The following is a 13,843-nucleotide window of genomic DNA, read 5'->3' on the forward strand; positions in this document are numbered from 1 at the left end:
CAGCCCGAGTGGAGCACATTTTGACTGTTTTTTTAAAAACATCATTGTACATTGAAATTTCTGCTTGCGTATGCTTTAGAAGCAAGAATTAAGAGGACTACATTCATTATTTCAGCTGAAAAATGCTTAGTTTATGATTTATAGTCAACATTAAGGAAATGTTCCGAACAAGCGTTTTCAGCCCGAGTGGAGCACATTTTGACCGTTTTTTTAAAAACATCATTGTACATTGAAATTTCTGCTTGCGTATGCTTTAGAAGCAAGAATTAAGAGGACTACATTCATTATTTCAGCTGAAAAATGCTTAGTTTATGATTTATAGTCAACATTAATGTAATGTCCCAAACAAGCGTTTTCAGCCCGAGTGGAGCACATTTTGACTGTTTTTTTAAAAACATCATTGTACATTGAAATTTCTGCTTGCGTATGCTTTAGAAGCAAGAATTAAGAGGACTACATTCATTATTTCAGCTGAAAAATGCGTAGTTTATGATTTATAGTCAACATTAATGAAATGTTCCAAACAAGCGTTTTCAGCCCGAGTGGAGCACATTTTGACCCTTTTTTTAAAAACATCATTGTACATTGAAATTTCTGCTTGCGTATGCTTTAGAAGCAAGAATTAAGAGGACTACATTCATTATTTCAGCTGAAAAATGCTTAGTTTATGATTTATAGTCAACATTAATGTAATGTCCCAAACAAGCGTTTTCAGCCCGAGTGGAGCACATTTTGACTGTTTTTTTAAAAACATCATTGTACATTGAAATTTCTGCTTGCGTATGCTTTAGAAGCAAGAATTAAGAGGACTACATTCATTATTTCAGCTGAAAAATGCTTAGTTTATGATTTATAGTCAACATTAATGAAATGTCCCCAACAGCGTTTTCAGCCCGAGTGGAGCACATTTTGACTGTTTTTTTAAAAACATCATTGTACATTGAAATTTCTGCTTGCGTATGCTTTAGAAGCAAGAATTAAGAGGACTACATTCATTATTTCAGCTGAAAAATGCTTAGTTTTTGAATTGTAGTCAACATTAATGAAATGTCCCCAACAGCGTTTTCAGCCCGAGTGGAGCGCATTTTGACTGTTTTTTTTAAAAACATCATTGTACATTGAAATTTCTGCTTGCGTATGCTTTAGAAGCAAGAATTAAGAGGACTACATTCATTATTTCAGCTGAAAAATGCTTAGTTTATGATTTATAGTCAACATTAAGGAAATGTTCCGAACAAGCGTTTTCAGCCCGAGTGGAGCACATTTTGACCGTTTTTTTAAAAACATCATTGTACATTGAAATTTCTGTTTGCGTATGCTTTAGAAGCAAGAATTAAGAGGACTACATTCATTATTTCAGCTGAAAAATGCTTAGTTTATGATTTATAGTCAACATTAATGAAATGTCCCCAACAGCGTTTTCAGCCCGAGTGGAGCACATTTTGACTGTTTTTTTAAAAACATCATTGTACATTGAAATTTCTGCTTGCGTATGCTTTAGAAGCAAGAATTAAGAGGACTACATTCATTATTTCAGCTGAAAAATGCTTAGTTTTTGATTTGTAGTCAACATTAATGAAATGTCCCCAACAGCGTTTTCAGCCCGAGTGGAGCACATTTTGACTGTTTTTTTTAAAAACATCATTGTACATTGAAATTTCTGCTTGCGTATGCTTTAGAAGCAAGAATTAAGAGGACTACATTCATTATTTCAGCTGAAAAATGCTTAGTTTATGATTTATCGTCAACATTAATGTAATGTCCCAAACAAGCGTTTTCAGCCCGAGTGGAGCACATTTTGACCGTTTTTTTAAAAACATCATTGTACATTGAAATTTCTGTTTGCGTATGCTTTAGAAGCAAGAATTAAGAGGACTACATTCATTATTTCAGCTGAAAAATGCTTAGTTTATGATTTATAGTCAACATTAATGAAATGTTCCAAACAAGCGTTTTCAGCCCGAGTGGAGCACATTTTGACCCTTTTTTTAAAAACATCATTGTACATTGAAATTTCTGTTTGTGTATGCTTTAGAAGCAAGAATTAAGAGGACTACATTCATTATTTCAGCTGAAAAATGCTTAGTTTATGATTTATAGTCAACATTAATGAAATGTTCCAAACAAGCGTTTTCAGCCCGAGTGGAGCACATTTTGACCCTTTTTTTAAAAACATCATTGTACATTGAAATTTCTGCTTGCGTATGCTTTAGAAGCAAGAATTAAGAGGACTACATTCATTATTTCAGCTGAAAAATGCTTAGTTTATGATTTATAGTCAACATTAATGTCATGTCCCAAACAAGCGTTTTCAGCCCGAGTGGAGCACATTTTGACTGTTTTTTTAAAAACATCATTGTACATTGAAATTTCTGCTTGCGTATGCTTTAGAAGCAAGAATTAAGAGGACTACATTCATTATTTCAGCTGAAAAATGCTTAGTTTATGATTTATAGTCAACATTAATGAAATGTTCCAAACAAGCGTTTTCAGCCCGAGTGGAGCACATTTTGACCCTTTTTTTAAAAACATCATTGTACATTGAAATTTCTGCTTGCGTATGCTTTAGAAGCAAGAATTAAGAGGACTACATTCATTATTTCAGCTGAAAAATGCTTAGTTTATGATTTATAGTTAACATTAATGTCATGTCCCAAACAAGCGTTTTCAGCCCGAGTGGAGCACATTTTGACTGTTTTTTTAAAAACATCATTGTACATTGAAATTTCTGCTTGCGTATGCTTTAGAAGCGAGAATTAAGAGGACTACATTCATTATTTCAGCTGAAAAATGCTTAGTTTATGATTTATAGTCAACATTAATGAAATGTTCCAAACAAGCGTTTTCAGCCCGAGTGGAGCACATTTTGACCCTTTTTTTAAAAACATCATTGTACATTGAAATTTCTGCTTGCGTATGCTTTAGAAGCAAGAATTAAGAGGACTACATTCATTATTTCAGCTGAAAAATGCTTAGTTTATGATTTATAGTCAACATTAATGTAATGTCCCAAACAAGCGTTTTCAGCCCGAGTGGAGCACATTTTGACTGTTTTTTTAAAAACATCATTGTACATTGAAATTTCTGCTTGCGTATGCTTTAGAAGCAAGAATTAAGAGGACTACATTCATTATTTCAGCTGAAAAATGCTTAGTTTATGATTTATAGTCAACATTAATGAAATGTCCCCAACAGCGTTTTCAGCCCGAGTGGAGCACATTTTGACTGTTTTTTTAAAAACATCATTGTACATTGAAATTTCTGCTTGCGTATGCTTTAGAAGCAAGAATTAAGAGGACTACATTCATTATTTCAGCTGAAAAATGCTTAGTTTTTGATTTGTAGTCAACATTAATGAAATGTCCCCAACAGCGTTTTCAGCCCGAGTGGAGCGCATTTTGACTGTTTTTTTTAAAAACATCATTGTACATTGAAATTTCTGCTTGCGTATGCTTTAGAAGCGAGAATTAAGAGGACTACATTCATTATTTCAGCTGAAAAATGCTTAGTTTATGATTTATAGTCAACATTAATGAAATGTCCCCAACAGCGTTTTCAGCCCGAGTGGAGCACATTTTGACTGTTTTTTTAAAAACATCATTGTACATTGAAATTTCTGCTTGCGTATGCTTTAGAAGCAAGAATTAAGAGGACTACATTCATTATTTCAGCTGAAAAATGCTTAGTTTTTGATTTGTAGTCAACATTAATGAAATGTCCCCAACAGCGTTTTCAGCCCGAGTGGAGCGCATTTTGACTGTTTTTTTTAAAAACATCATTGTACATTGAAATTTCTGCTTGCGTATGCTTTAGAAGCGAGAATTAAGAGGACTACATTCATTATTTCAGCTGAAAAATGCTTAGTTTATGATTTATTGTCAACATTAATGAAATGTTCCAAACAAGCGTTTTCAGCCCGAGTGGAGCACATTTTGACCCTTTTTTTAAAAACATCATTGTACATTGAAATTTCTGCTTGCGTATGCTTTAGAAGCAAGAATTAAGAGGACTACATTCATTATTTCAGCTGAAAAATGCTTAGTTTATGATTTATAGTCAACATTAATGTAATGTCCCAAACAAGCGTTTTCAGCCCGAGTGGAGCACATTTTGACTGTTTTTTTAAAAACATCATTGTACATTGAAATTTCTGCTTGCGTATGCTTTAGAAGCAAGAATTAAGAGGACTACATTCATTATTTCAGCTGAAAAATGCTTAGTTTATGATTTATAGTCAACATTAATGAAATGTCCCCAACAGCGTTTTCAGCCCGAGTGGAGCACATTTTGACTCTTTTTTTAAAAACATCATTGTACATTGAAATTTCTGCTTGCGTATGCTTTAGAAGCAAGAATTAAGAGGACTACATTCATTATTTCAGCTGAAAAATGCTTAGTTTATGATTTATAGTCAACATTAATGTCATGTCCCAAACAAGCGTTTTCAGCCCGAGTGGAGCACATTTTGACTGTTTTTTTAAAAACATCATTGTACATTGAAATTTCTGCTTGCGTATGCTTTAGAAGCAAGAATTAAGAGGACTACATTCATTATTTCAGCTGAAAAATGCTTAGTTTATGATTTATAGTCAACATTAATGAAATGTTCCAAACAAGCGTTTTCAGCCCGAGTGGAGCACATTTTGACCCTTTTTTTAAAAACATCATTGTACATTGAAATTTCTGCTTGCGTATGCTTTAGAAGCAAGAATTAAGAGGACTACATTCATTATTTCAGCTGAAAAATGCTTAGTTTATGATTTATAGTTAACATTAATGTCATGTCCCAAACAAGCGTTTTCAGCCCGAGTGGAGCACATTTTGACTGTTTTTTTAAAAACATCATTGTACATTGAAATTTCTGCTTGCGTATGCTTTAGAAGCGAGAATTAAGAGGACTACATTCATTATTTCAGCTGAAAAATGCTTAGTTTATGATTTATAGTCAACATTAATGAAATGTTCCAAACAAGCGTTTTCAGCCCGAGTGGAGCACATTTTGACCCTTTTTTTAAAAACATCATTGTACATTGAAATTTCTGCTTGCGTATGCTTTAGAAGCAAGAATTAAGAGGACTACATTCATTATTTCAGCTGAAAAATGCTTAGTTTATGATTTATAGTCAACATTAATGTAATGTCCCAAACAAGCGTTTTCAGCCCGAGTGGAGCACATTTTGACTGTTTTTTTAAAAACATCATTGTACATTGAAATTTCTGCTTGCGTATGCTTTAGAAGCAAGAATTAAGAGGACTACATTCATTATTTCAGCTGAAAAATGCTTAGTTTATGATTTATAGTCAACATTAATGAAATGTCCCCAACAGCGTTTTCAGCCCGAGTGGAGCACATTTTGACTGTTTTTTTAAAAACATCATTGTACATTGAAATTTCTGCTTGCGTATGCTTTAGAAGCAAGAATTAAGAGGACTACATTCATTATTTCAGCTGAAAAATGCTTAGTTTTTGATTTGTAGTCAACATTAATGAAATGTCCCCAACAGCGTTTTCAGCCCGAGTGGAGCGCATTTTGACTGTTTTTTTTAAAAACATCATTGTACATTGAAATTTCTGCTTGCGTATGCTTTAGAAGCGAGAATTAAGAGGACTACATTCATTATTTCAGCTGAAAAATGCTTAGTTTATGATTTATAGTCAACATTAATGAAATGTTCCAAACAAGCGTTTTCAGCCCGAGTGGAGCACATTTTGACCCTTTTTTTAAAAACATCATTGTACATTGAAATTTCTGCTTGCGTATGCTTTAGAAGCAAGAATTAAGAGGACTACATTCATTATTTCAGCTGAAAAATGCTTAGTTTATGATTTATAGTCAACATTAATGTAATGTCCCAAACAAGCGTTTTCAGCCCGAGTGGAGCACATTTTGACTGTTTTTTTAAAAACATCATTGTACATTGAAATTTCTGCTTGCGTATGCTTTAGAAGCAAGAATTAAGAGGACTACATTCATTATTTCAGCTGAAAAATGCTTAGTTTATGATTTATAGTCAACATTAATGAAATGTTCCAAACAAGCGTTTTCAGCCCGAGTGGAGCACATTTTGACCCTTTTTTTAAAAACATCATTGTACATTGAAATTTCTGCTTGCGTATGCTTTAGAAGCAAGAATTAAGAGGACTACATTCATTATTTCAGCTGAAAAATGCTTAGTTTATGATTTATAGTTAACATTAATGTCATGTCCCAAACAAGCGTTTTCAGCCCGAGTGGAGCACATTTTGACTGTTTTTTTAAAAACATCATTGTACATTGAAATTTCTGCTTGCGTATGCTTTAGAAGCGAGAATTAAGAGGACTACATTCATTATTTCAGCTGAAAAATGCTTAGTTTATGATTTATAGTCAACATTAAGGAAATGTTCCGAACAAGCGTTTTCAGCCCGAGTGGAGCACATTTTGACCGTTTTTTTAAAAACATCATTGTACATTGAAATTTCTGTTTGCGTATGCTTTAGAAGCAAGAATTAAGAGGACTACATTCATTATTTCAGCTGAAAAATGCTTAGTTTATGATTTATAGTCAACATTAATGTAATGTCCCAAACAAGCGTTTTCAGCCCGAGTGGAGCACATTTTGACTGTTTTTTTAAAAACATCATTGTACATTGAAATTTCTGCTTGCGTATGCTTTAGAAGCAAGAATTAAGAGGACTACATTCATTATTTCAGCTGAAAAATGCTTAGTTTATGATTTATAGTCAACATTAATGAAATGTCCCCAACAGCGTTTTCAGCCCGAGTGGAGCACATTTTGACTGTTTTTTTAAAAACATCATTGTACATTGAAATTTCTGCTTGCGTATGCTTTAGAAGCAAGAATTAAGAGGACTACATTCATTATTTCAGCTGAAAAATGCTTAGTTTTTGATTTGTAGTCAACATTAATGAAATGTCCCCAACAGCGTTTTCAGCCCGAGTGGAGCACATTTTGACTGTTTTTTTTAAAAACATCATTGTACATTGAAATTTCTGCTTGCGTATGCTTTAGAAGCAAGAATTAAGAGGACTACATTCATTATTTCAGCTGAAAAATGCTTAGTTTATGATTTATAGTCAACATTAATGTAATGTCCCAAACAAGCGTTTTCAGCCCGAGTGGAGCACATTTTGACCGTTTTTTTAAAAACATCATTGTACATTGAAATTTCTGTTTGCGTATGCTTTAGAAGCAAGAATTAAGAGGACTACATTCATTATTTCAGCTGAAAAATGCTTAGTTTATGATTTATAGTCAACATTAATGTCATGTCCCAAACAAGCGTTTTCAGCCCGAGTGGAGCACATTTTGACTGTTTTTTTAAAAACATCATTGTACATTGAAATTTCTGCTTGCGTATGCTTTAGAAGCAAGAATTAAGAGGACTACATTCATTATTTCAGCTGAAAAATGCTTAGTTTATGATTTATAGTCAACATTAATGAAATGTTCCAAACAAGCGTTTTCAGCCCGAGTGGAGCACATTTTGACCCTTTTTTTAAAAACATCATTGTACATTGAAATTTCTGCTTGCGTATGCTTTAGAAGCAAGAATTAAGAGGACTACATTCATTATTTCAGCTGAAAAATGCTTAGTTTATGATTTATAGTCAACATTAATGTCATGTCCCAAACAAGCGTTTTCAGCCCGAGTGGAGCACATTTTGACTGTTTTTTTAAAAACATCATTGTACATTGAAATTTCTGCTTGCGTATGCTTTAGAAGCAAGAATTAAGAGGACTACATTCATTATTTCAGCTGAAAAATGCTTAGTTTATGATTTATAGTCAACATTAATGAAATGTCCCCAACAGCGTTTTCAGCCCGAGTGGAGCACATTTTGACTCTTTTTTTAAAAACATCATTGTACATTGAAATTTCTGCTTGCGTATGCTTTAGAAGCAAGAATTAAGAGGACTACATTCATTATTTCAGCTGAAAAATGCGTAGTTTATGATTTATAGTCAACATTAATGAAATGTTCCAAACAAGCGTTTTCAGCCCGAGTGGAGCACATTTTGACCCTTTTTTTAAAAACATCATTGTACATTGAAATTTCTGCTTGCGTATGCTTTAGAAGCAAGAATTAAGAGGACTACATTCATTATTTCAGCTGAAAAATGCTTAGTTTATGATTTATAGTCAACATTAATGTAATGTCCCAAACAAGCGTTTTCAGCCCGAGTGGAGCACATTTTGACTGTTTTTTTAAAAACATCATTGTACATTGAAATTTCTGCTTGCGTATGCTTTAGAAGCAAGAATTAAGAGGACTACATTCATTATTTCAGCTGAAAAATGCTTAGTTTATGATTTATAGTCAACATTAATGAAATGTCCCCAACAGCGTTTTCAGCCCGAGTGGAGCACATTTTGACTGTTTTTTTAAAAACATCATTGTACATTGAAATTTCTGCTTGCGTATGCTTTAGAAGCAAGAATTAAGAGGACTACATTCATTATTTCAGCTGAAAAATGCTTAGTTTTTGATTTGTAGTCAACATTAATGAAATGTCCCCAACCGCGTTTTCAGCCCGAGTGGAGCGCATTTTGACTGTTTTTTTTAAAAACATCATTGTACATTGAAATTTCTGCTTGCGTATGCTTTAGAAGCGAGAATTAAGAGGACTACATTCATTATTTCAGCTGAAAAATGCTTAGTTTATGATTTATAGTCAACATTAATGAAATGTTCCAAACAAGCGTTTTCAGCCCGAGTGGAGCACATTTTGACCCTTTTTTTAAAAACATCATTGTACATTGAAATTTCTGCTTGCGTATGCTTTAGAAGCAAGAATTAAGAGGACTACATTCTTTATTTCAGCTGAAAAATGCTTAGTTTATGATTTATAGTCAACATTAATGTAATGTCCCAAACAAGCGTTTTCAGCCCGAGTGGAGCACATTTTGACTGTTTTTTTAAAAACATCATTGTACATTGAAATTTCTGCTTGCGTATGCTTTAGAAGCAAGAATTAAGAGGACTACATTCATTATTTCAGCTGAAAAATGCTTAGTTTATGATTTATAGTCAACATTAATGAAATGTCCCCAACAGCGTTTTCAGCCCGAGTGGAGCACATTTTGACTCTTTTTTTAAAAACATCATTGTACATTGAAATTTCTGCTTGCGTATGCTTTAGAAGCAAGAATTAAGAGGACTACATTCATTATTTCAGCTGAAAAATGCGTAGTTTATGATTTATAGTCAACATTAATGAAATGTTCCAAACAAGCGTTTTCAGCCCGAGTGGAGCACATTTTGACCCTTTTTTTAAAAACATCATTGTACATTGAAATTTCTGCTTGCGTATGCTTTAGAAGCAAGAATTAAGAGGACTACATTCATTATTTCAGCTGAAAAATGCTTAGTTTATGATTTATAGTCAACATTAATGTAATGTCCCAAACAAGCGTTTTCAGCCCGAGTGGAGCACATTTTGACTGTTTTTTTAAAAACATCATTGTACATTGAAATTTCTGCTTGCGTATGCTTTAGAAGCAAGAATTAAGAGGACTACATTCATTATTTCAGCTGAAAAATGCTTAGTTTATGATTTATAGTCAACATTAATGAAATGTCCCCAACAGCGTTTTCAGCCCGAGTGGAGCACATTTTGACTGTTTTTTTAAAAACATCATTGTACATTGAAATTTCTGCTTGCGTATGCTTTAGAAGCAAGAATTAAGAGGACTACATTCATTATTTCAGCTGAAAAATGCTTAGTTTTTGATTTGTAGTCAACATTAATGAAATGTCCCCAACAGCGTTTTCAGCCCGAGTGGAGCGCATTTTGACTGTTTTTTTTAAAAACATCATTGTACATTGAAATTTCTGCTTGCGTATGCTTTAGAAGCGAGAATTAAGAGGACTACATTCATTATTTCAGCTGAAAAATGCTTAGTTTATGATTTATTGTCAACATTAATGAAATGTTCCAAACAAGCGTTTTCAGCCCGAGTGGAGCACATTTTGACCCTTTTTTTAAAAACATCATTGTACATTGAAATTTCTGCTTGCGTATGCTTTAGAAGCAAGAATTAAGAGGACTACATTCATTATTTCAGCTGAAAAATGCTTAGTTTATGATTTATAGTTAACATTAATGTCATGTCCCAAACAAGCGTTTTCAGCCCGAGTGGAGCACATTTTGACTGTTTTTTTAAAAACATCATTGTACATTGAAATTTCTGCTTGCGTATGCTTTAGAAGCAAGAATTAAGAGGACTACATTCATTATTTCAGCTGAAAAATGCTTAGTTTATGATTTATAGTCAACATTAATGAAATGTTCCAAACAAGCGTTTTCAGCCCGAGTGGAGCACATTTTGACCCTTTTTTTAAAAACATCATTGTACATTGAAATTTCTGCTTGCGTATGCTTTAGAAGCAAGAATTAAGAGGACTACATTCATTATTTCAGCTGAAAAATGCTTAGTTTATGATTTATAGTCAACATTAATGTCATGTCCCAAACAAGCGTTTTCAGCCCGAGTGGAGCACATTTTGACTGTTTTTTTAAAAACATCATTGTACATTGAAATTTCTGCTTGCGTATGCTTTAGAAGCAAGAATTAAGAGGACTACATTCATTATTTCAGCTGAAAAATGCTTAGTTTATGATTTATAGTCAACATTAATGAAATGTCCCCAACAGCGTTTTCAGCCCGAGTGGAGCACATTTTGACTGTTTTTTTAAAAACATCATTGTACATTGAAATTTCTGCTTGCGTATGCTTTAGAAGCAAGAATTAAGAGGACTACATTCATTATTTCAGCTGAAAAATGCTTAGTTTTTGATTTGTAGTCAACATTAATGAAATGTCCCCAACCGCGTTTTCAGCCCGAGTGGAGCGCATTTTGACTGTTTTTTTTAAAAACATCATTGTACATTGAAATTTCTGCTTGCGTATGCTTTAGAAGCGAGAATTAAGAGGACTACATTCATTATTTCAGCTGAAAAATGCTTAGTTTATGATTTATAGTCAACATTAATGAAATGTTCCAAACAAGCGTTTTCAGCCCGAGTGGAGCACATTTTGACCCTTTTTTTAAAAACATCATTGTACATTGAAATTTCTGCTTGCGTATGCTTTAGAAGCAAGAATTAAGAGGACTACATTCATTATTTCAGCTGAAAAATGCTTAGTTTATGATTTATAGTCAACATTAATGTAATGTCCCAAACAAGCGTTTTCAGCCCGAGTGGAGCACATTTTGACTGTTTTTTTAAAAACATCATTGTACATTGAAATTTCTGCTTGCGTATGCTTTAGAAGCAAGAATTAAGAGGACTACATTCATTATTTCAGCTGAAAAATGCTTAGTTTATGATTTATAGTCAACATTAATGTCATGTCCCAAACAAGCGTTTTCAGCCCGAGTGGAGCACATTTTGACTGTTTTTTTAAAAACATCATTGTACATTGAAATTTCTGCTTGCGTATGCTTTAGAAGCAAGAATTAAGAGGACTACATTCATTATTTCAGCTGAAAAATGCTTAGTTTATGATTTATAGTCAACATTAAGGAAATGTTCCGAACAAGCGTTTTCAGCCCGAGTGGAGCACATTTTGACCGTTTTTTTAAAAACATCATTGTACATTGAAATTTCTGCTTGCGTATGCTTTAGAAGCAAGAATTAAGAGGACTACATTCATTATTTCAGCTGAAAAATGCTTAGTTTATGATTTATAGTCAACATTAATGTAATGTCCCAAACAAGCGTTTTCAGCCCGAGTGGAGCACATTTTGACTGTTTTTTTAAAAACATCATTGTACATTGAAATTTCTGCTTGCGTATGCTTTAGAAGCAAGAATTAAGAGGACTACATTCATTATTTCAGCTGAAAAATGCGTAGTTTATGATTTATAGTCAACATTAATGAAATGTTCCAAACAAGCGTTTTCAGCCCGAGTGGAGCACATTTTGACCCTTTTTTTAAAAACATCATTGTACATTGAAATTTCTGCTTGCGTATGCTTTAGAAGCAAGAATTAAGAGGACTACATTCATTATTTCAGCTGAAAAATGCTTAGTTTATGATTTATAGTCAACATTAATGTAATGTCCCAAACAAGCGTTTTCAGCCCGAGTGGAGCACATTTTGACTGTTTTTTTAAAAACATCATTGTACATTGAAATTTCTGCTTGCGTATGCTTTAGAAGCAAGAATTAAGAGGACTACATTCATTATTTCAGCTGAAAAATGCTTAGTTTATGATTTATAGTCAACATTAATGAAATGTCCCCAACAGCGTTTTCAGCCCGAGTGGAGCACATTTTGACTGTTTTTTTAAAAACATCATTGTACATTGAAATTTCTGCTTGCGTATGCTTTAGAAGCAAGAATTAAGAGGACTACATTCATTATTTCAGCTGAAAAATGCTTAGTTTATGATTTATAGTCAACATTAAGGAAATGTTCCGAACAAGCGTTTTCAGCCCGAGTGGAGCACATTTTGACCGTTTTTTTAAAAACATCATTGTACATTGAAATTTCTGCTTGCGTATGCTTTAGAAGCAAGAATTAAGAGGACTACATTCATTATTTCAGCTGAAAAATGCTTAGTTTATGATTTATAGTCAACATTAATGTAATGTCCCAAACAAGCGTTTTCAGCCCGAGTGGAGCACATTTTGACTGTTTTTTTAAAAACATCATTGTACATTGAAATTTCTGCTTGCGTATGCTTTAGAAGCAAGAATTAAGAGGACTACATTCATTATTTCAGCTGAAAAATGCGTAGTTTATGATTTATAGTCAACATTAATGAAATGTTCCAAACAAGCGTTTTCAGCCCGAGTGGAGCACATTTTGACCCTTTTTTTAAAAACATCATTGTACATTGAAATTTCTGCTTGCGTATGCTTTAGAAGCAAGAATTAAGAGGACTACATTCATTATTTCAGCTGAAAAATGCTTAGTTTATGATTTATAGTCAACATTAATGTAATGTCCCAAACAAGCGTTTTCAGCCCGAGTGGAGCACATTTTGACTGTTTTTTTAAAAACATCATTGTACATTGAAATTTCTGCTTGCGTATGCTTTAGAAGCAAGAATTAAGAGGACTACATTCATTATTTCAGCTGAAAAATGCTTAGTTTATGATTTATAGTCAACATTAATGAAATGTCCCCAACAGCGTTTTCAGCCCGAGTGGAGCACATTTTGACTGTTTTTTTAAAAACATCATTGTACATTGAAATTTCTGCTTGCGTATGCTTTAGAAGCAAGAATTAAGAGGACTACATTCATTATTTCAGCTGAAAAATGCTTAGTTTTTGAATTGTAGTCAACATTAATGAAATGTCCCCAACAGCGTTTTCAGCCCGAGTGGAGCGCATTTTGACTGTTTTTTTTAAAAACATCATTGTACATTGAAATTTCTGCTTGCGTATGCTTTAGAAGCAAGAATTAAGAGGACTACATTCATTATTTCAGCTGAAAAATGCTTAGTTTATGATTTATAGTCAACATTAAGGAAATGTTCCGAACAAGCGTTTTCAGCCCGAGTGGAGCACATTTTGACCGTTTTTTTAAAAACATCATTGTACATTGAAATTTCTGTTTGCGTATGCTTTAGAAGCAAGAATTAAGAGGACTACATTCATTATTTCAGCTGAAAAATGCTTAGTTTATGATTTATAGTCAACATTAATGAAATGTCCCCAACAGCGTTTTCAGCCCGAGTGGAGCACATTTTGACTGTTTTTTTAAAAACATCATTGTACATTGAAATTTCTGCTTGCGTATGCTTTAGAAGCAAGAATTAAGAGGACTACATTCATTATTTCAGCTGAAAAATGCTTAGTTTTTGATTTGTAGTCAACATT

This window comes from Hippichthys cyanospilos, unplaced genomic scaffold (genome assembly GCF_059441005.1).
Source record: "Hippichthys cyanospilos isolate Australia breed blue-spotted pipefish unplaced genomic scaffold, RoL_Hcya_1.0 HiC_scaffold_27, whole genome shotgun sequence".
Lineage (NCBI taxonomy): Eukaryota > Metazoa > Chordata > Actinopteri > Syngnathiformes > Syngnathidae > Hippichthys > Hippichthys cyanospilos.